The sequence below is a fragment of the Spermophilus citellus genome (genome assembly GCF_964194105.1).
Source record: "Spermophilus citellus genome assembly, chromosome: 9".
NCBI lineage: Eukaryota > Metazoa > Chordata > Mammalia > Rodentia > Sciuridae > Spermophilus > Spermophilus citellus.
The window spans coordinates 9,749,527-9,774,322 of NC_138191.1; positions in this window are offsets into that span (position 1 = coordinate 9,749,527).

Here is a 24,796-nt window from a genome sequence, read left to right on the forward strand (position 1 = left end):
TCTTGAAGAAATAGACAAAGCAATCATGAAATTCATATGGAAAAACAAAAGACCCAGAATAGCAAAAGCAATTCTAAGCAGGAAGTGTGAATCTGGAGGTATAGCGATACCGGAGGTCAAACTGTACTACAAAGCAATAGTAACAAAACCAGCATGGTACTGGTACCAAAACAGGCAGGTGGACCAATGGTACAGAATAGAAGACACAGAGACTAATCCACAAAGTTACAACTATCTTATATTTGATAAAGGGGCTAAAAGCATGCAATGGAGGAAGGATAGCATCTTCAACAAATGGTGCTGGGAAAATTGGAAATCCATATGCAACAAAATGAAATTGAATCCCTTTCTCTCGCCATCCACAAAAATTAACTCAAAATGGATCAGGGAGCTAGATATCAAAACAGAGACACTGCGTCTGATAGAAGAAAAAGTTGGATACGATTTATATATTGTGGGGTCGGGCTCCAAATTCCTTAATAGGACACCCATAGCCCAAGAGTTAACAACAAGAATAAACAAATGGAACTTACTTAAACTAAAAAGTTTTTTCTCAGCAAGAGAAACAAGAAAAGAGGTAAATAGAGAGCCTACATCCTGGGAACAAATTTTTACCCCCCACACCTCCGATAGAGCCCTAATATCCAGAATGTACAAAGAACTCAAAAAATTAAACAATAAGATAACAAATAACCCAATTAACAAATGGGCCAAGGACCTGAACAGACACTTCTCAGAGGAGGACATACAATCAATCAACAAGTACATGAAAAAATGCTCACCATCTCTAGCAATCAGAGAAATGCAAATCAAAACCACCCTAAGATACCATCTCACTCCAGTAAGATTGGCAGCCATTATGAAGTCAAACAACAATAAATGTTGGCGGGGATGTGGGGAAAAGGGCACACTTGTACACTGCTGGTGGGGCTGCAAAATGGTGAGGCCAATTTGGAAAGCAGTATGGAGATTCCTGGGAAAGCTGGGAATGGATCCACCATTTGACCCAGCTATCGCCCTTCTCGGACTATTCCCTGAGGACCTTAAAAGAGCGCTCTATAGGGATACGGCTGCATCAATGATTATAGCGGCACAATTCACAATAGCTAGACTGTGGAACCAACCTAGATGCCCCTCAATAGATGAATGGATAAAAAAAAATGTGGCATATATACACAATGGAGTATTATGCAGCACTAAGAAATGACAAAATCATAGAATTTGCAGGGAAATGGATGGCATTAGAACAGATTATGCTAAGTGAAGCTAGCCAAGCCCTAAAAACCAAATGCCAAATGTCTGCTTTGATATAATGAGAACAACTAAGAACAGAACAGGAAGGAAGAGCATGAGGAAAAGACTACAGTAAACAAAGACGAATGGGGGGAGAGAAACGGGGAGAGAAGGGAAAGCACATGGAAATGGTAGGAGACCTTCAATGATACATAAAATTATAAGAGGTTATGAGGGGCAAGGGGGAAGGAAAAAGAGGGAGAGAATTGAACAACAGCAGGGGAGGTAGAGAGGGAAGATGGGAGGGGAGAGGAGGGGAGGGGGGATAGTAGGGGATAGGAAAGGTAGCAGAATACAACAGTCACTAATATGGCATTATGTAAAAATGTGAATATGTAACAGATGTGATTCTGCAATCTGTATTTGGGGTGAAAATGGGAGTTCAAAACACAATTTGAGTCAAATGTATGAAAGATGATATATCATGAACTATGTAATGCTTTAAATAATCAATTAAAAAAAAAAAAAAAAGACCTGTCCCATTTGGAATGGGTAACTTTGAAGGCCACCTTGACAATGAGGACCAAGAGAACACACAAGTGGGGTGTGAGCTGTCTTTAGCACCCAAAGAGGGCCACTAGATTTTGGTCTTCCTTTTTATTAACTGAGTGGAAGGTCAACAATTTTTGCCTTATTACATCGAGAACCCTTTTTTGGCTTCCTGCCCAAGTGACGCTTGGAATTGTAATTTCTGTGCCAGATTCTGGAATTTATCTGCCTTCTTAGCCTTTCTCATCCAAAATATCTTAGACTGGGTAATTTGCAAACAACCAAAATTTATTTCTCACAGTTCTGGAGGCTGGGAATTTCAAGATCATGACACAGCAGATTTGGTATTTGGTGAGCAACTGCTCTTTAGTGTGTTCACATGGTTGAAAGGAGAGGCTTCTTTTTATAAGCGCATTAATCCCATTCCCCAGGGTTCTATTCTCAAACTGAGTCTTCTCCCAAAAGGTCCACTGTTGAGGGCCACAGCCAAGTCAGGATGACGCAGGGCATTTTTGCCAGAAATAGTGGTTGAAAGGTGACGCCAGCGAGCCATGAAGATGATGACTTTTGAGTTCTCGCGGGGAGTTCCTGTTGAATTCCGGTTGAGCTCTCGCGGGGATTCCTGAAGAGTTCGCATTGGTTGGGGAGGTGCCGGAGGGGGGATTTCCTGTTGGTTGTTCCTGGAGGAGCCGTGTGGAGTTCGGGAGAGTTCCTGGGGAGCGTGTGTGGAGTGTGCTGGTGGAGTTCAGAAATAAAGTTTGTTCCTCTTGAGTGGCTTGTGATTTGTGCCCAGCCAGACTGCGGCAGTCCACCTCTTGATATCAACATGTTAGAGATTAGATTTTAAAAACTCAATTTTGGAGGTACACAAACATTTAGACCATGGCATCTATATTTGTTCTCCCTCACCCCCATATTCTTGACCTTCTTACATGCAAAATGCATTCATTTCATTCCAATGGCCTCAAAAGTCTTTGCTTGTTCAATTATTAACTTTAAATTTTTATCCCAAAGTCTCTAAAGATCATCTTAATCAGATATGGATGTAACTTAAGGTATTAACCCCAAAGCAAAATTCTTTATAGTTGCAAAACTGTAAAATCAAACAAGTCCTGTGCTTCCAAAATACAATGTTGAGACAGGTATAGGATAGACATTCCCATTCCAAAAAGGAGAAATGGGAAAGAAGAAAAAGATAATAGTTTCCAGGTAAATCCAAAACACAACAAGAGAAATAATACTGAATCCTGAAGCTTGAGAGTAATCTTTTTAGTTCCATGTGAAACCAAGGGAAAACCCAAATAAACTTCTAGCTTCACTAGCTTTTAGTTACATACTTTTTTTCACCAATGTTAGAGGTCATCTAGCTAAGCAATGTCATAAATAACTACTTTGACATGAGGGTCACAACAGTAACTTCCCTAAGTTGTTTTTTCAGGAGCTCAACAGATTTTTTTCCAACTAAAATTACTTGAAATTGCATGAGCCTGTGCAGGTAACTGAAAAATGACCTGTTTTAAAATTTTTTTTTATTAATGCATTTTAATTATACATATTGGGATTCATTGTGGCATTCATATATGCACATAGTGAAATTTGCTTCCTTTTGGTATCTGAGACCTAAAAACTATACCCTGAGATCACGCTAACACTCCAATATTTTTAATTTGTATCCTATAAATAACAACAAATTTGATTATTAATGTACAGAGCACTGATTATTTCCCTTTTCATTACTTACAGTCGCCTTTCTCCATACCTCATACAATCATTTTTTTAAATGCCATAAATACCTCTAAACCCTATCCTTAGGGAGCCCCATGTGAGACTTGGGTGTTCTGTCTTCTCATATTTGGAAAACATGTGAATCAACTCCTTCTCTATTGCAGTTTTGTTGTTTATGCTTATTACACAGCATGGTTTGGTGACACATGTTCCATCTTCTGTACAGGGAAGGGATATAAGGTCTCCAAGGCTCCAGGAATCCCTGTTCCAATGGCTTTTGGTGGGGGAAGTCCTAGTAGCATTTTTCATGTTTTGGAATCACATGCCAGGGGTGGTGTTCCCAAGCTGAAGGTGATCAGAGGTGACTCTTCCAGTCTTAGGGGTAACCTTGCCCTCATGATTCCCCTGGGCATTACCCTAGTGAGGACTTTGTAGTGGCCCTGTACTTTTGACTATTCTTTGCCTGGGCCCCAAGGTCCTGAAATCTAGGTGGAACAATCCATGCCTCTATAGCTCTTGCACTGTGAGCCTGCAGAGTTAGCACCACATGAATGTCATCAAGGTTTACTACTTATACTCTTTCAAGGGGTAGAATGAGCCACACATGGAGTCGCTGGCACTACAGCTAAATTGGTTGAGAAGCACTGCATTGGAGTATGTGGAATAGGGTCTTGAAATCTGTCTCCACCAAATATCTAGTATACTTGGTCTGCAATGGGGCAGACAGTCCCAAAAGCCTTTAAAGTCATTCTCCCATTGTCTTGATAAATAATAGCACAGAGGATTCTGCCCATCTATACCAATTTTCTTATCAAAGAGGGGGCAATTTCTCTTGGGCCTCAGAGTCTAAAATAGGGAAAGATAATTCCACCAAACATGGTAAACATGGCAGGGGATGTGTTTGCTCTTTACCAGTAAACAACGACTGAAAGCTCATATGCATAAACTTGCCTTTCCCAACAGGTTACAGAAAATAACTAAGCAAAAATTAAGTTCAATAGTGCACTCCAAAATGATGAATTAGTCGAATATTCTACAAGGAATAACTATACAAACTTAAGTCTTTATATTCCAATAACTATACAAACTTAAGTCTTTATATTCCAAGGAGACACACATTTTACTTGATCTTAATAAATATATTAAACTATAAGAATTTTTGTGTAATAACTATAATGAATACTATTATGTACATTATGAATGTACATAATGTATTCATTATAACTATTATGAATACTATTATGTACTAACAATCACAAAGTAATAAGTAAATATAGCATAATTATAGTAGGATAGCTCAGACACTGCTGGATCCTCACATGTTTAATGAAAAATGACCAAAATAACTGGGACTGTAATTCCAGTTGAAGCACAGGATTGCAAATTGAGGCCTCAAACTTACAATCCTATCTCAAAAAATTTGAAGGCCTGGGGATGCAGTTCAGTGGTAGAGTGCTGTGTTAGACAGCTCTAACACATCAGAGTACCTGGATTTGATCCCCAGCACTGTGAAAAAGAAAAAAAAAAGATGATGATTTTTAGAAAAGGCATGGTGTTTAAGAATTAAAATGATATGGAAGATATGTTTAAATTTTCATGACAAAAATTAGAATTTTATTCTCAAACATGCTCAGCTGAATCTTTATTGCTTTAGTTCTTATTCTCAATTTGTATTTTTATTCTTAGTATCTCATAGGAGAAAGTAAAAAGAAAACTTATTTTGTTAAAGCACATACATGTATATAATGTTGTAACATAAAAATAAGCAGAAACATAATTAATAAGCTACATAAATTCCTAGTTTATTTCCCTCTAGAAGTCACCTTTCTAGTGTTTCATTAATTTTACCTGTTTATTTTCTATATTTTATAATTAGTCATGTCTTTTTTATAAAAATGTTTCGAAAAAACGTATTTGATGTTTGAAGAAATTCAGTTTGACATATTTATGTGTTACAAAAAAATCACATGGAGCAAACTCACAAGTATTAGTGAGTTTTCTCATCCACACACACACACAAAACTTTATTGGACAATAAGCGTATGCATCAACAGGTTCAAATTCTGTCCAAGGAAATAGTCAGGAACACATGTGAAGGAGCTGATTCACATGTTGTCCCCTAAACATTCTGTCCAGGAGGAGGGACTGGAATGAGGTTCTGAACATCTGAGCCTTCAGATAACTTACAGTCTTGTAGATTACTCTGAGACATATGCCTTTTTCTTTAAATAGAATGGAGTTATTGGGAGGTTTTGATCTGAGAAGAGATTCATCTGCCTTCATTTTAAAGGATCATTATGACTGCTTTGTCAGGAGTAAATCTGGGAACAAGAATAAGGGTGGAGGCAAATTTACTGTAATGATTCAAGAAGATGATGACAGCAGTAAACCATACAGCTAGAGGTAGAGGTGGTAAAAGGCATTGAGCTGTGTGTGCTTTGAAAACAAGAATCAGCTAGGTTTGGTAGGGTGCACCTGAGGTCTCAGCTACTAGAGAATTTTAGGTAGGAGGATCACTTGTGCCCAGAAATTTGAGGCCAGCCTGGGCAATACAGCAAACCCCTTCTCAAAGCAAAGCAGGGCATGGCACAATATAAGAAAGCAAAACACAGTTAATAGAATTTGGTGATAGATTCCCTTTTCCCTGTTAGATAAAAAGAAGAGCTTAAAATGACTCTTAAGTTTTTGTTCTGAGCAACAGGAGCTATTTGGAATTATAAGGAACTGAGATAACACTGTGGAAGACACAGACTTGGAGGTAGAAGGAACAGAAACAGAATTAGGTTTCTGAGGATTTCATTTGAAATGCCTCTTACGATTTATAGTGGAGAGATAAAGTCGATTTTAGGTGCAGAACTGGGATACATTCATGCAGAAGATGCTTATTTGAAAAATAAAAAAAAGAAGAAGACTGCAAACTATTTTGCAAAGGTGGAGTTAACCATATAAAAAATAACTAGCAGACAAGGTTAGGGTTGCTAGTCAGGAGCAAGTGTTTGGTGAGGCAGGATAGGTAAAAGCCCTATGGCAAGGGGTGGCCATTTCTTCCTGCTTGATTATAAAACAGGCTTCAGATTCAACTGAATCTGACAGTTGACTGGTGATGAGCTAAGCTTACTCATGACAGGTCTCCAAATGGAGGAATTAAAGGCACAGAAGTCAGGTGTGGTACCACACACCTGTAATTCCAGATACTTGGGAGACTGAGACAGGAGGATCTCAAATTTGATGCCAAGCTGGGTAACTTAACAATAATCTTTCTCAAAATAAAAATAAATAAATAAATTAAAAGGTGGGGATATAGCTCAGTAGTAGAGCACCTCTGGGTTCAATCCTCAGTACCACTAAAACTTAATTAATTAATTAAAGATAAAAAAAAAGATTGAGAATTTTCCAATTTTGAATGTTGGGATTCTAAAGATTTGGAAATGCCTACAGCACAAAGTGATGTTTAAGTGTGATCCAAGAAACAGAGCCAGACTAGGAAGCAATAGTTATCCATTTATGACAAGGATAGAAACTGAACGTAAATTGTTAGGAACTTTACAGAATTTCATCAGTATATTTTTTCTTTGCATTTTCTCTTATTTATTTTTACTTTATCAATTGACATAAATTTGTATATATTTACAAAGCAAATGATGATGATGATGATGTTTTGACATATTGTATACAATGAGGAATCATTAATCAAGCTAATTAGCATATGAACTCTCATACTTTGCAATTTTGTGATGAGAACATATAGAATCTACTCAGTAAATTTCAAGTGTAAAATACATTTTTTAAATTTTTTTATGTTTTATACATGACAGTAGAATGTATTTAATTTTAGGTCTGTTAATCTAATAGTCAAACAAGTAAAGGCCATGTAGGTCCTATTTTCTTTCTTCTTAAAAATAATTTGTTTTCATTGTATTTTACCAGGACTATAATGAATTTTAAATGGAAGAAACAAGCAACTCAGTGAGGTTCCACAGAAAAGGGGGGAAAAATGAGGAGGAGGAAGCCAAATATAAGGCTAGAAATAAGGGTTGGACTTATAGGCTTTTTGTATGTCATGCTACATTATTTTGATATTCTCTAATAAGAAACAGAAATCTACATGTTTATAAAATATTTAGAAAACTTTATATAAAGAACATCTTGAAATGTACTAACATGTTAGCAAGGACATCAGCAAGCTGATGCAAACACATTTTTAAAAGTTCAGGTTTCAGAGATTGAATTCAGTATGGAATTGAAATTGTTGTAAATGTTTTTGGAAAGCCACATAAAGTAACAGTGATTATAATTTCACCTCAAAGATTCTTAAAAATATCATGGCCAAGTTATATCATTTTTTCTATTTTTACACACAGAGGGTTTGTAAAAGAACAATCTGAGATGCCAGGTGTACAGACATTAGATAAGAAGGAAAAAATATCGGTGAATAAAGACACAGATACAAATGTATCTAAAATTGAAACAACATCTTTTCATTCCCCAGCAACTAACATGAATCCCAGTTGAACAGAGTTCTGATTTCAAGCATGCCTTTGCTAGATAATTTATTTTTTCTTTGCCTGAACTATACACAAAAAAGCTATTGACTCAGTTTTCCCATTTTTTTTCCTTTTAGTGATATTTTATCATATGTTTTGACACGTGGAAAAGTTTTTCTAGGGAAGCTATAATATTTAAAATTTAGATATACAACCGAGTCTGCAATGCAGAGGATAGGTTTAAGGATGTTAAAAAAGACACATTTGCAGTAATCATGATGCAAATTGAGAAAGTACTGAACTAAAAAATAGTGATGATAAATCCTTGGTGACACAGTTTAAAATGCTAAACACTCTCGAAATTAAATGATACATCATTGAAAAAATGCCACATTACATCAAGATCAAGAAGAATTATTTTCTGTGGATTTTATGTTCTCTCTTTCCTGAAATTTGGCTGAAATCATTCTGAGAGTTGCCATATGCTCACAGCAGTCACTGTGATGGAATTATGGGAAGGCTCTGAGACCGAACTTGGGCCCACTGTAAACTCTGCCTCTGTTTATGGAAACAGCACTACTGAAGAAGAATTTGTCTTCAGGGACCCCAAGATGACAGTTTTGAAAGTACCAACAGAAACAGAAAAAGGTTAAAGATCACTTGGGACTTTGCTTTCATTAAGGAAATAAAAAGGGAAATAAGACTTTGGTGATGTGTTAAAAGTAATTTTCCAGTTACTTCAATTTAAGTCTTGCTTGTGATAAAGGTCAGGGTCCCTATTCTCAAGGAAAGTTTTACAAGGACAATAGTACTATTCCATGAATGGGCTGATAGGAATAGGTGTATCAGGGGAAAATGGAAAAAGAACTAACACGTTTCACATTTTTCACATAGAAATGAAAGAAATACAAAACACCAGAAAAGAACTGGTTACTAAAATGGATGTGGTGGCACGTGCCTATAATCCCAGCTCCTGGAAAAGTGAGGCAGGATAACGAATTGAGGCCAGACTGGATGGTTTAGCAAAACCCTGTCTCAAAAAAATAAACAAACAAACAACAATAACAACAATAAAATCTGGTTTCTGAAATTAACATTGCATATTTGTCAATGGTATGAAGACATGTTAAAGGTGCTAAGGAAGGAGTCTATCTTCATATCTTTAAAGTGGTTCCCATCCAGTTAGTACGCCCTCTCACCCAGAGCTTTTGGTGTCTGGATTAATTCACCTTCTAGAGCTTTTTCTCCAAAGAATTTTTCACCCATGGAAAGTTGCCTGTCATCTTGAAACTGAAGACATTTTTTGCCTCAAGCTTGAAGAAGTTTTGCCTGAAATTCTTGTCTGAAATGACCTACACCAAAATGTGAACTTGGATAGAAAGTCTGTTCTACTCCAGAAACTTCAGAAACATCATTGAAGTTTGCTTAACTTGGAATTGGGGGTGGGGATTTTTAACTTTTCATTTAAAAGGTGGTTATCTAAAATAACAGAAAATCATCTACTGTCTTCACTTTGGTCTTGTTTAGAAAATAGTGTCACTCTCTACAGTTCTTCATTTACTTATTTGTAAAATAAGGCCACCTAGCAAAGTTCAGAAAATGTTTTGGAGGTTAACACATGCATGTGCACACACACACACACACACACACACACACTCACAAAGTGTATGCTCATGTACATATACATACACATGAACCACAAAAAAAATTAAATAAGGCCACATAAGGTAGTCTTTATTTTACAAAAGAGAAAAATAAAGAATCTTTCCTTTTTCTGAGAGTTGACATAAAGGATCTTATGAGTGCGTGGTATTTGTGTGGTGCTGGAGATACGCAATACTTTTTAGTGTCTATTGAGTTAAACTCAGATAATTTACTTGTTACTTGTAGCTGGGTAGGAAAGTTTTGTTACAGGAAGATGTAAACACATCAGAGAGAGGAGATGAAAAGATAACTTTGAGGTCTGAAGAGCTGAGTGACTCAATCAACAACCTTGACCTGGTTGACATAAACCTGGTTGCTCTTCCTCACAGCACAGGGAAAGACAACATCCTGCGTCATTATACCAACCCTAACCTATTTAAAAGAATTGAAATGATATGAAAAATACAAACAAACAAAAAATTATAGAAAATTTCAGGAAAATCCTCATACAGTTCAAAATACAAATAACCTGTGGCCTAAAGAAAATAGGAAGTGAAAGTTGGAAAGCATTTTGGAATGAAAAGATTGAAAAAACAACATATCCAATTTGTGAAATAAAGCTAATGCAGCCCAAAAAGGAAGATTTAAGACTTTAAAATAATTAGGAAAAAGAAGTATCTAAAATCAATAAGCTAAACTGCCAATTTTAGAAACTATAAACAATAAAATCATATTATTGCTAATATTATTTTTCCAGTGCTGGGGATTCAACCCAGAACCTTGTTCAACATTATACTACCAAGTTATTCCTCCAGGCCCAGGAGAACATATTGAACAATTTTAAAAAATGAAAGGAAGAGTATATTAAAGACAGTAGAGGAAATAAATGAATGTAAAAATGTTAGAATTAGTGCTGGTGATTGAACCCAGGGCCTTGTGCATGCAAGGCAAGCACTCTACCAACTGAGCTGTATCCTCAGCTGAGAGAGAATTACATCAAAAGATAACACTTTCAATAGATTAATAAAATTGAAAAATCTCCAGACAGACTGATTTTTTTTTAAGTGAGCTGGCATGGAAGCACATTCCTGTAATCCCATCAACTCAGGAGGCCAAAGCAGGACATTCTCATGTTCAAAGCCGGCCTAAGAAACTTGGCAAGTCTCTGTCTCAAAATAAAATAAATAAAAAGGGCAGGAGTTGTTGTTAGTGGTTAAGCACCAACTTTGGGTTCAATTCCATGGTACCTACTAAAAAAAAAAAAAAAAGAACACACAAAGTTCTAATATTAGGAATGAAAAAAGACTTCATAAAGATGATAAAGAGGGATAACATAAAAAAAAACTTTATGCCAATAATTATGGCAACTCAGGTTAAATAAACAATTCCTTCAGAGAAAACAACCAAGGCTCCATCAAAAACATATACATAACTTGCATAAACTTATATCTACTGAAAAATTGAAGTTCTGATTAAAATACTTAACACAATGAAACTTTATGTAGAGATGAATTTTTTTTTATATACCTGAGAGTAGAATATATTTTGACATATTATACATACATGGAGTATAACTCATTCGAATTAGGATCCCATTCTTGTGGTTGTACATAATGTGGAGTTACATGGGTCGTGTATTCATATATGAACACAGGGAAGTTATGTCCAATCCATTCTACTGTCTTTCCTATTTCCATTCCCCTCCCTTCCATTCATTCTCCTTTACCTAATCCAATGAATTTCAATACTTTCCCTCTCCACCTCCTTTATTGTGTGTTAGCATCCGCATATCAGAGAAAGCATTCAAACTTTGGTTTCTTTGGATTGGTTTCTTTCACTTTGCACAATAGTCTCCAGATCCATCCATTTACCAGCTAAAGTCATAAAGCCATTTTTTTATGGTTTATGTGTATATACACCATATTTTCTTTATCCATTCATCTGTTGAAGGATACCTAGGTTGGTTCCATAGCTTGGCTATTGTGAATTGAGCTGCTATTAAGATTGATGTGGCTGTGTTACTGTAGATTGCTGACTTTAAGTTCTTTGGGTATAAACTGAAGAGTGGGATAACTGGGTCAAATGGTGTTTTCACTTCAAGTTTTTTGAGGAATTTCCATTCTGCTTTTCAGAGTGGCTACATTAGTTTTCAGTCTCACCAGCATTTGTTATTTCTTGTATTCTTGATAATTGTCAATCTTACTGGAGTGAGATTAAATGTCAGTGTAGTTTTGTTTTGCATTTCTCTAACTGCTAGAAAAGTTGAACACTTTTTCATTTCTTGTTGACCATTTTGATTTCCTCTTTTGTGAAGAGTTCTTTTGCTCATTTATTTATCAGATTATTTGGTTTTTGGTGTTGAGTTTTTGAGTTTTTTATACATATGGAGATTAATGCCCTCAGATGCTAGTGGCAAAGATTTTCTCCCATTCTTTAGGATCTCTCTTCATGTTCTTGATTGTTTTCTTTGCTGTGAAGGTTTTTAGTTTGATTCCATCACATTTGTTAATTTTTAAATTTTATTTCTTGTGCTTTAGGAGTCGTGTTAGGAAAGTCAGTTTCTAAGCTGATCTGATGCAGACTTGGGCTTACTTTTCCTTCTATTAGGCATAGGGTCTCTGGTCTAATGCCTAGGTGCTTGATTCCCTTTAGTTGAGTTTTGTGCAGGGTGAGATGGAGGTTTAATTTCATTTTGCTACATATGGATTTTCAGTTTTCCCGGCACCATTTATTGAAGAGGCTATCTTTTCTCTAATGTATATTTTTAGTGCTTTTGTGTAATATGAGATAACTGTATTTATGAGGGTTTGTCTCTGTGTCTTCTATGCTGTACCATTGGCCTATGTATCTGTTTTGGTGCTAGTCCACACTGATTTTGTTACTACGGTTCTGTAGTATAATTTAAGGACTGGTATTTTGATGCCTCCTGCTTCACTTACCTCACTAAGGATTGCTTTGGCTATTCTGGACCTCTTATTTTTCTATATGAATCTCATGGCTGACTTTTGTATTTCTTTGAAGAATGTCATTGGAATTTTAATAGAAATTGCATTAAATCCGTATAGCACTTTTGGTAGTATGGCTATTTTGACAATATTAATTCTGCCTGTCAAGAACATGGAGATCTTTTCATCTTCTAAGGTATTCTTCAATTTCTTTTTTATTGTTTTGTAGTTTTCACTGTAGAGGTCTTTCACCCTTTTGTTAGATTTATCCCCCAGTATTTTTTTGAGGGTAGTATGAATATGCTAGTTTTCCTAATTTCTCTTTCAGCTGCTTTATCTTTGGTGTGTAGAAATTCAATTGATTTATGGGCATTAATTTTGTATCCTGATACTTTGTTGAATTCATTTATGAGTTCTGGAAATTTTCTGGTGAAGTTTTTTAGGTTTTCAAAATATAGGATCATGTGGTCCTCAAATAAAGATAGTCTGAGCTCTTTTTTCCCTATTCATATCCTTTTAATTTCTTACTTTTGCCTAGTAACTCTGGCTAGAGTTTTAAGGACTGTGTTGAATAGAAGTGAAAGAAGGCATCCCTGTTTTCAGTTTTTAGAGAGAATGCTATCAGTTTTTCTCTGTTTTAGAATTATGTTGGTCTTGGGTTTAACTTACATAGCTTTTGCAATATTGAGGTGTGTTTATCCCTAGAATTTCTTGTGTTTTGAACATGAATGGATACACTATTTTATCAAACACTTTTTCTGCATTGATTGAGATAATCATGTGATTTTTGTATTTAATTCTATTAATGTGGTGAATTCTGTTTATTGATTTCCATATGTTGAACCAACCTCGCATCCCTGGGATGAACACCACTTGTTCTTGGTGCACTATCTTTTGAATGTGTTTTTATATGCAATTTGCCAGTATTTTATTAAGAATTTTTCCCCTGGGTTCCACTCATGTTGTTCAGGAGCCAATCCTTAGTCCTCTCTGTCACCCACAGACCCCATGTTTCCCGATCTCTCGTATTCAGTCTCCAAACTCAGTTGTCACACCCCTGTGTAAACCCCTCTCCATGTTTGATTTTTCTCCTGGTCATTTAGGCACACTTTGTACCATGAGTTGTGGGTTTGCCAAGCCTATATTTTGGGCCAAACTTGGTTTCCCAGGAACTGGTTCCCCTAGCTGACAGCCCATCCACTGTGGCTCTGAAATGATTCCTTCCTCTGTCCTCCAAGGGCCGCAGAGGAGATGCAGCTTCTTCCCTCAACAGTACATTGTCCAGCACGCCTGCCTTTCAGTTTAGTTGAGCAGTGCCTTTGATCTCTGATCTCAAGTACTGAGACATGGCTCAGGCCTCCTAAAAATGCAAGTTCCTTTCATTCCCTTATCCTTCCCTTTTTTCTTTTCTTTTCTTTTTCTTTTTTTTTTTCTGTTGGGGTGGGGGAACTCTCTGGCAGGTGTCACTGGTGTTGGTGCTGGGGATTTCTTCTTTATTTTCTTATAACCTATCTCCTGAGTCCCTAATCTGTTTTGAGTGTCCAGAATTAATTCTTAGTAAGTATCTCCACTTTTTCCCCACCCACCACAGAGAAGCTGCCTGTCTGATTTCTTGGTTTCATGCCTTAAAGCAACCAGGAAAGTCATCTCCTTTATTCTGTCATCTTCCAGGATCCTTGAGATGACTTTAATGTTGAGTACCACTAAAGATCTAAGAAAGAAATAATATCACTGGGTGTGGTGGCAAGCACCTGTGATTCCAACAACTTGGGAGGCTGAGGCAGGAGGGTGTCTCTACATAAAAAATAATAAAGGGATTAGGATGTTTTTCAGTGGTTAAGCACCCCAGGGTTCAATCCATACTACTACTACTAATATCACTAATATCAATTCTTCACAATATCTTCCAAAAAGACAAAAAGTGGAGGGAAACTTAACAAGAAATATATCACAAATTTATCATAATGTATAAAATCATAAACATTCTACAGAAAAACGGTTTTAGTAATTTTGAGTTTGACAAAGTTTTTTAGATAAGACACAAAGAATAAGAAAATTTAAAATGTGTTCAATTAGAATTAATCAATATTAAAAATATTTGCTCTCCAAAGGACACTGTTGAAAAATAGAAAATACAAAATACAGATTGGGATAAAATATATGCAAAACATATATCTTACACAAGACTAGTAGCCAGGGTATATAAAAGAACTCTTACAAATCAATAACAGACAAGCAATCCAGTAAAGAAAAGCATGGCAAAAAATTCGAACAGATTTTTTTTTTCCCCAAAGAATGTTGAGAGCCACAGACAAGTCAAGATGGTGCCTGGCACTTTGCCAAGAGGAGTGATTTGAGAAGTAACACCATCGAGCCATTAAGATGCTAGAGATTCCTTAATGACTGACTGCTGTATCTAATGATGTCAATTAAGTTAAGCTGTGTGTAATTATTAAGATGATGAGGATTTCTTATTGGTTGACTCTGTATCTAGTTTATGTAAATTAAGAACAAGCTGTGTATAATCAGTTAAGTGTATATATACCTCTACTGTCCGACAATAAATCGGCTCCCACTCCTGCTGTATCAATCTTCACAAGTTCCTCGTCACTCGCCCCCCTCCCACCCCCAGTTATTTTGCCCAGCCAGCTGGGCTGTGGCAAAAGAAGATATTTAAATGGCTAATAAGTTCATGAGGAAATACTCATCATTAGTCATTAGGTAAAAGTCAATTTAAACATCCACACTAGAATGATTAAAATTAAAAAAAAACAAAGTCTGAGCTCGGGCTGCTATACTATAACAAGGAACTGTAAAATAGATGCTTATAAACAACAGAAATTTATTTATCACAGTTCTGGGTCTGGGAATTCAAATCAAGATGGCAGTTTGATTGCGTCATAGAGAGAGTCCTCTTTCTGGTTGTATCTTCCATGAGAAAGACAAGAATGAGGAGGAGGGAGGAAAAGGAGGAGGAGAAGAAGTGAACTCTGGGCTCTATTATAAAATAATCTCATTCATGAAGACTCTCCCTCATGACCTAATTTCCTGCCAAAGGCCCCACACCTAATATCATCACACTGAGTATGAGAATTTCAACGTGTGAACTCAGAAGGACACACACATCTGACCCATTGTGACTCTTGTAGTACCGCACAGATGGTATAGCTATTTTTGAAAACAGTTTTGAAAAGTGTTTGGTATACCTTCTAGAATTAAACACAAACTTAACATGTGACTGAGTAATCTCAATTCTTGTTACTTATTTAAGTGAAACGAAAACACATGTTCAAAGAAATGTAGGTGAATGTTCTTAGACCTTTGCTCATAAAAGCCTCAAACTGAAGAAAATCCAAATGTCTTCTGTTGGGAGCCACAGACGAGTCAAGATGGCACCTGGCACTTTGCCAGGAGGAGTGGTTTGAGAAGTAACGCCAGCCAGCAAGCCATTAAGATGCTAGAGATTCCTTAATGACTGACTGCTGTATCTAGATTATGTCATTTAAGTTAAGCTGTGTGTAATCATTAAGATGATGAAGATTCCTTATTGGTTGACTGCAGTATCTAGTTTCTGTTAATTAAGAACAAGCTGTGTATTCAGTTATGTATATATACCCCTACTGTCCTACAATAAAGTGGCTCCCGGTCCTGCTGTATCAACCTTCACAAGTTCCTTGTCTCTCTCTCACACACACACACACACACACACACACACCCCGGTTATTTCGCCCAGCCAGACTGCGGCAGTCTTCCTGGAAAATTTATAAATAAGTTAGAGCATATCCATATCACAGAATACTTAGCCATAAAAAAAGAAAAAAGATACCACAAACTACTAATATCCCCAACAAAAATGGATTAATCACAAAAGTATTATGCTAAATGAAAGAACTCAGAGGCAAGAAACTGTACACTCTATACTTTCATTACATAAAGTTAGAAAAGGTCTCAATTGTGACAGCAGATTAATAATATACTGGGACCACCAATGGGAAGAAATCCTAAAGGGTATGTGGGAACTTTAGGACAGTAGAACTGTCAAAAGACAAAATTATAACAAATTTAGTCTAAAAATTTTAATTGACTTCTTCTTGTGATTTTAGAATTGGACATCTCACTGAATACAACAGAATGAGGCGTCAAATATCTTGCAGAGGAGTTAGCTTTATAGACAGAAAAAGCCTGAGGGAAACAGAGAGACCTAAAAGCAGGTTGGTGATTCTGAAGTTATTTTTCCTGTAAAGGCAACAGCAGAGGACTTTTCCTTAATATACTGGTTAAAACTGTCTTGCCTGAGGATTTGGCTTCTATGTCTTACCCTCCTGATTTCTTGGAAAGTCAGATTAACAACTTGACTCTTGGCTTGGTGGCATAGGATTGTATCATGAGTGACTGCATCTGCTAGGCCTGGTGTGGTCCAAATTAGTGACAAAAGCTCTATATTTTGAGTGTGGATTTATTTACACTTGCCAAAATTCAAACTTTACACTTAAAATGAATGAATTCTATGTACTACTGCTATGAACTGAAAAGAGTAAATTTTGAATCTCAAGGTGAATCAACATTTCTTTTCTTTTGAGTAAATTCTAACTTTCTATTTGATCAGTGGATGCTCTTACTAAATATTTGAGTAGGCACAGATGAATACTGATTAACAATAAAAATGCATCTGAAAAAATTAGATATCATTCCCTGTACAATATTTTGAGTTGTTTTTCTTCTCCATTGTGTTTAATGGCTGTGTGATATTAAATTATATGGTTATTATATAATATATTTTAAATATAAACTCTTGGGCATATTTAGTGTAGTATTGTCTGTTATTTACTTTAAAATACTTTTTGCATAGCATATCATATTTGCAAATTAATTTTAGTCTATAGCTTAAAGAGATATTTATCAATTCAATCATTCTAATTAGGAATATCATCAGCACTTATTAGCATTTTGAAAAATCTTATTGAGAAGTTCACATTACAGAGGAAGATTTGGTAATGGCAAGAACTTTATTGTACTGCTACCTAAATCTATAGAAAGCTATTCTATTGTAACTTAAAATAATTTTTTTTTGTAATTGAGAATGTACTCAGGGGTGCTTTATCACTGAGCTACATCTTCATTCCTTTGTATTTTTTATTTCAAGACAGGGTCTTATTAATTTGGTTAGGTTGTCCTTGAACTTGTGGGATTGTCCTGCTTACGGCTCCTAAATTGCTGGGATTTCAGGATTGCACCAATGTGCCTGGCTAAAATAATTTTTAATATGTGAAATAACTTTTGTTCCAAAGTCTGTTTAAAAATGCCTACCCAAATTTGTGGGATGATGCAGGAGAATTAGGAGAGTTTGGAACCGAACATTTTTATGAACTACCATGTCAGGCTTAGGATATCTTCAGTTCCATATTTTACTGTATAACAGAATTTGTTAGATTTATTACACTAGAAGTTTGACTGAGCCTTGAGGTTACTAGATTGTCCCATTTGTCTTGAGAGAACCTTTAAACATAACAGAAAGTTTACATACACAGACTGCAACAACAACAACAAAAAATGTATTTATTTCTCTTTCAAGAAAAAGTCCATCCAGAGGGAGAAAACCCATGACAGTTGGCATAGCTTCTTTTATTTTTTGGAGCTTAGATTCGTGATATTTTATCTTCTGATAGACTTCACACGCACCTTCCTCCTCTTGTTTTAAGAAGACCACTGTGTTTTGACCATCTCGTCCACATGTTAGTTGAAGCAACAAAAGGATACATGAGACTGTGTCCTTCCCACTGAAGACACTTTCTAGTGCACAGGATAATTTGCTTATATTCTACAAGGTGTCACTTAACTTCCTGGGAAATATCTTTATTTGAGTTCATCATTGGAACAATTAAACATCAAAGGGCTTCCTCATTAAGAGAGAGGAGAAATGAGATGTTTATAGACAACAGAAAACTTATCCCACAGTACAGTTATTGAAAAAAGAACTATAGTAAAAGTCATAAAAATAGGACTTCCCTAAAACTGATAAAGCTTAGAACCAAAAAAAATTATAGGAAATGTCATACTTACTGGAGATTCACTAGATGCCTACCATTCAATATTAAGAATTTAAAAAGGATGATACTCTAATATGCTATTGGAAATCCTGTCAAACAATTAATATAAGAAATAAATATATGGAAATAATTCATTATTGTTGGACAGCTTGATCATTTAGAATTGACTAAACATAATCAATAGATAAATGATTAGACTCATCACTTGGCAAATTGGCTAAAAGCTATCAATCAACAGAAATATTATGCATTTTATGTAATAATACCAACTAGAACATAAGATCAAATATCAATATCCCTAGAAAACAGCAACACACTTAATTATCTAGAGTTTAATTTATCAAAGAATTCACAACCATTATTAAATAATTATTGTTAGGCAAGACTATATTAAGTGGAAAGAAATGATTTGTGGTTTTGGATGATTGAGTTTAATAACTGAGTTTAATAAATTCCTCTAGATTTCAAGTGACTAATGTATATGAGTGTGTGTATGTGTGTGTGTGTGTAACTTGACAAATTGAAACTTAATTTACAAAAGAAGATACAAAGTAAGAAATTATTCTACAAGATACAAGATATACTACAAAGACTTCACAATATAAAACAGAGAATGGAACAGCAGACTGGGAAGAACATCACAAATCTGTGATTTATAATTCAAATGATAACCTACCCTAGGGAACCATGCAATACCTAAATTCCTAACAACTTAATTACATTCAAATTTTTGTTTCTAAAGAAAATACTAAACTCAGGGGGTGGCATGTAGTAAAGGAATATCAGTACAATTTTTGGTTATTGCCTTCATATTTACGATAGCCAAGGGGTGATAGCAATCCAAATGTCCATCAATGGTGAGGTGATAAAGAAAACATGGATTTTACATACAATGTTATACTATTTGACTGTAAAAGGAGAAACTCATGTCACATGCATCAACAGGGATCATTCTGGAGGATTTTGTGCAAAGTAAAATAATCCAGTGAACTAAGGACAAGCACTGCACGGTTGCATGTAGTTGGGGATTAAAGTAGTCAAAACTCCAAGAACTAGAGCCGAAGGGTAGTTAACAGGCTGTGGAAGGGGGAGAAATGGGAGTTGCTATTCCACGGGTATAAATTCCAATTTTGGAAGATGAAAAACTTCTAGAGATCTGCTACAGCATTGTGCTTATATTTAATAATAATGAGTTTATCATAAATGTGTCACAGGTAGATCTCATCTCATACATTTTTTTATCACAATTAAGAGAAGACATTCACAAAAGCTGTTTCTAGAAGTGCTCATTATTCATCATATCAAGCCAGTGTTATTGCAGGGAATGAAGGTATTCATCACACTATACTCCACATCATTAATGACATTAAGGGACAAGTACAAAGGAAAAGAAAAAGGGATATGAATATAGATAAATAGTTGGCATAATTTTCATTCTTTTCCTTTTCAGAGTAAATTTAGTCATAAACTTTTCCAAGGACTATAGAAAACTCATTAGAAGAAAACAGAGATGTGAAAACCTTCTCACAGCCTATTTCTTTGAGGTTACAATACTGTATTAACATTCACACACAAGCTCAATATTTAATGCCATGTAAGTGAAGAGAGAGAGAGAGAGAGATTGTGGTGTGTGTGTGTGTGTGTGTGTGTGTGTGTGTGTGTGAAATCACACACACAAAGGAAAGCTGAATGCTCCAAATGACTGCAAAGTAGAGGTTCCCTAAGTGCTTTTTAAGTTCTGAAAAGGTATCTATAATTGCAAGGTTGAGGTACCTTAAAGAAAGAAATGAAAGAACATACAACCCGAGACTAGGGTACTTATACCCAGCATGAGGCAACTGACACTGGCTGAATGATGTATACCCAGAAATTGAATAGATCATTTATTTGCTGGGATATTTATTTATAATTGTGATGACAGTAGTACTTACTGGTGTAATAGAATTATGTGTTAAGATCTCAGAAATGACTTATTTGAAGCCAGAGGGAATGGTTACATCTGTAATCCCAACAACTTGGGAGGCTAAGGCAGAAGGATGGCAAGTTTCAAACTAGTCTCAGCAACATAGTAAGATCTTATCTCAAAATTTAAGAAAATAAAATAAATAAATAAAAATGGCTGGGGATGGAGCTCAGTGGTAGACTGCCCTTGGGTTTAATTTCCAATAATGTAAGTAAAGATGAAATAAATAGCAATAAATACATAAGAGAAATTACTTATGACTTATTTGTATCTTAGTTCTCTATCAGAATATGTAGATACATTATATCAGGATTTAGTGTTAGATTCCCCATCCTGGTGTGCTTAACTGATTCCATAATTGAGATTTATATGCTGACACACAAATGGAAATTAATGACTGAATCCTTGCCAGTGGTAGAACTTGCAGGCTAATTAATTGTTATCTAAGTTTAGATAGCAATTGTTTACTATGTGAACTTAGATAAACAATGGGCTCATAGGAATTTGAGCTTTCTACCTCCTCCTTTTGGATTTTGTGTTACAAGATTTAACAAATGTGAATAGAGAATGTCCAATTATTTTTGCATTTCAAATAGCAACTATTGTAGTATAAGTATTTCCCATACAATATTTGGAGCACACTTACACTAAAACTATTATGTGTTTTTCCCTGAATCCAAAATTAATTGGGCATCTTGTATTTTATCTGGCAATTCTACTTTAGTCCCACTTGGGAGTAAAATTTTTATTTCTATTTATTTACGGTGCTGGGGATTAAACTCAGGCTTCATACATACTAGGCAAACCCTCTACCACTGAGCTACATCCCCAGCCTTGAGGAATACAAATTTGATTGCAGTCATTTTTGCTGGAAGAAAGAGGATGCCTGGCTACAAGCTAGTTCATTGTTTGGACAACACTAATTGAATTCCAGATCTGTTTGAAACAGTATCATTTTAATATCTTTCTTATGGTGTTTCCTTGTGGTTCATCTAGTTATTTAACACTATATAAATTATGATTTTACTGCTTTTTATGTTCATAATGGTTATAACTATTTTGTCTCAATAACCACTTTTATAATTGAATAACTGCCTATAATTTTTATAACACAACAGTAATTAAAAAAAAAAAAATACCCTGAAGCCAGATGCAGTGGTACAAGCTTGTTGTCATCCCAGCAATCAGGAAGCTGGGCCAGGAGGATCCCAAGTTCAAGGCCAGCCTGGGCAATTTAAGGACAACCTGTCTCAAAGTTTTAAAAAGAGGGATTGTGATGTCACTCAGTGGTAGAACACTCCTGGGTCAATTCCCCAGTACCCACCCCCAAAAAACAAACAAACAAACAAAAAAACACACACACAAAAATTAACAACCCTGTAATTCTTTAAGTGCTAGAATAAAACATGAAAAAAAAAAATTCTGACCAAGCCCAGTGTCACAGGCCTGTAATCCCTGCTACTCAGGAGCAGGAAGACTGCAAGTTCAAGGCCAGCCTTGGTAACAAAGTAAGATATTGTCTCAAAATAAATAACATAAAATAAAATAAAATAGTAAAAAGGACTGAGATATAGTTGAGTGGTAAAGCACCCCTGGATTCAATCCTCAGTATTCTACACACACATACAAAATTCTTTGACCTCTTTTCTGGGTTAGAATACTTCTCAATTTACAGTTTACATTACTGTGGAGACTTTATGGTAATACACATGGGGAGCAAATAATTTGTACTGTTTCTTTCAATAATATCAACTTTTTTTTTTTTGAGAGAGAGAGAGAGAGAGAGAGAGAGAGAGAGAGAGAGAATTTTAATATTTATTTATTTTTTAGTTCTCGGCGGACACAACATCTTTGTATGTGATGCTAAGGATCGAACCCGGGCCGCAAGCATGCCAGGCGAGCACGCTACCTCTTGAGCCACATCCCCAGTGCAATATCAACTTTTACTGGGGAGATTTTGGAACATGTTCTTAAACTTTTATGCTCTTAAAAGTTTTTTAAATTTTTTTTCCTTTTATCTTGGAAGAAAATAAACTTTTAATAAAATTCAGGAATAAAAATATGTTTATGCATGGAAACTGATAGAGATATTTAGTACTTTAGTGTTCAAATTGCATATAATTGCATAGCTATTATATAGAACTCTTCAACAATTGGAATAATGTGCAGGATCAAGGTAAAAAGTTTGAGGTTTGAAGACTAAAACAGATCTTGGAGATGTTAAATTACTTTTCAGTACTTAATATAAATAGATGAAAGAGATGGATGTAGCTATGCTGAACTAGTGTGCCAGACATAGAGAAAATAATGAAGTGAACAGAATATAAAAAAGTTTAAAGACCAGATGTAGGGGATGGCAGTTAATAACAATGGTCCACACTGGAGAAGCAAAGGAGAAAACAAATTTTAAATGTTTGATTGTTAAATGAAGATTGAGCTGGGCACAATGGCACATGCCTGTAATCTCAGCTCTGGAGGCTGAGGCAGGAGGATTGTGAGTTCAAAGGCAGCCTCAGCAAAAGCAAGGCACTAAGCAACTCAGTGAGACCCTGTCTCTAAATAAAATACAAAATAGGACTGAGGATGTGGCTCAGTGGTTGAGCGTCCCTGAATTCAATCCCTGGTACCAACTCCCAAAAATACAGAAGTAAATAAAGATAAATATATTCAAAGTATACAAAGTCATGATTCCATATACATATATATTATATAATGATGACCACAATCAAATTAGTTAACACACCCATCATATTGGTGCTGCATATTAGATCTCCAGAACTTGTTCATTTATAAGCTGGAATTTTGGACTTTCTAACCAACATCTCTCCATTTCTGCCACTTCCTATGCCCTAGCAAGAATCTTCTGCTCTTGGCTTCATGAGTTTGGGGATTTTAGATTCCACATGTAAGTGAAATCACACAATATTTGTCTCTCTGTGTCTGGCTTTTTTGGCCTAACATGTGCTCCAGGTACATCCATGTAGTTGCAAGTGGCAGGATTTCCTTCCTTTAATGGTTGGATAACATTCCATTGTGTATATATACATTTTTAATCCATTCATCCATGAATGGACACTTAAGTGGTTTCTGTATGTTTACTATTGTGAACAATGCTGCAATGAATATCTTTGAGATATTGGTTTCGCTTTCTTGGGGTGGGTGCATAGATCCAGATAACAAGAACCCAACTAAAAATGGGCAAAAGAGCTGAACATTTTCTAAAGAAGTTATACAAATGATGTAAAGGTATATGAAAGCTTTTCAACACCAACAAATCAACAGGGAAAGGCAAATCAAAACCAAAGTGAGTTTTCTAGGAATTCTTCTCTCTGATAATGTGGGCCTGAATGGACACTCTTTACTCTATTTCTTCATCCTATCTCATAATAATTATATGAATATGAAGTTCTCTAATTCTGGGAAGTTCTATCATATTGGTGGGGGAGGTGACAATAAGGAAATTACCTTAAATCTATGTAGATTTGGAAGTTGGATGGAAAGTGAACACTGAGATCTTTATCTATGAATCAAGTCTTCAATGGGATGTGATGGAACTAGGCTAGAAGTTAAACAACTGTAATGAGTTTTGGTTTTCCCCTGTCCTTTGTTCTATATCTTTTTCTGAGTAAGTTGTAATTTTAAAAATCTTCAACTGAGTAACCTTAGCTGCATCATTACTACTTTCTTTCATTCTCTTGCCACGTTCTGAGAAAGAGGGGATATGAGTTCATTGGAACTCAGAGTGACATATTCCCCTTGGAAAAACTTAGAGAAGAAACATTTGTTAAGATCCTACAGTTTTAGCTGTTTAGATAAGTGATTCTATGTGACTTTTGCAAGAACCTTTGAGGAAGGTGCTGTATTATCATTTTATAAATTAAAGAGCGGTGCAGCAAAGTTAAGTAAGTTTATGACAGTCACAAAATCGAGATAAGACAGTGCTAGGAAGTGAAGATAGTCTGTGTGAAGCAGAGTACTTGTTCATTTCACATTTGACTGATAACTTAAGTGGAAATGAAATAATTCATATTGTGGAAATTAAAATCCAGTTGTTTACACACACACATACACACACACACACACACACCAATCATCCAGACAAATTTGACTAGCAAGATAAGTTAAATAAGCTAAAATTAGAAAAAATCACCCATTAGTAGGGCCAAAGGTAGATGATGGTCTTTGACTGTTTTTAATCCCCAGGAT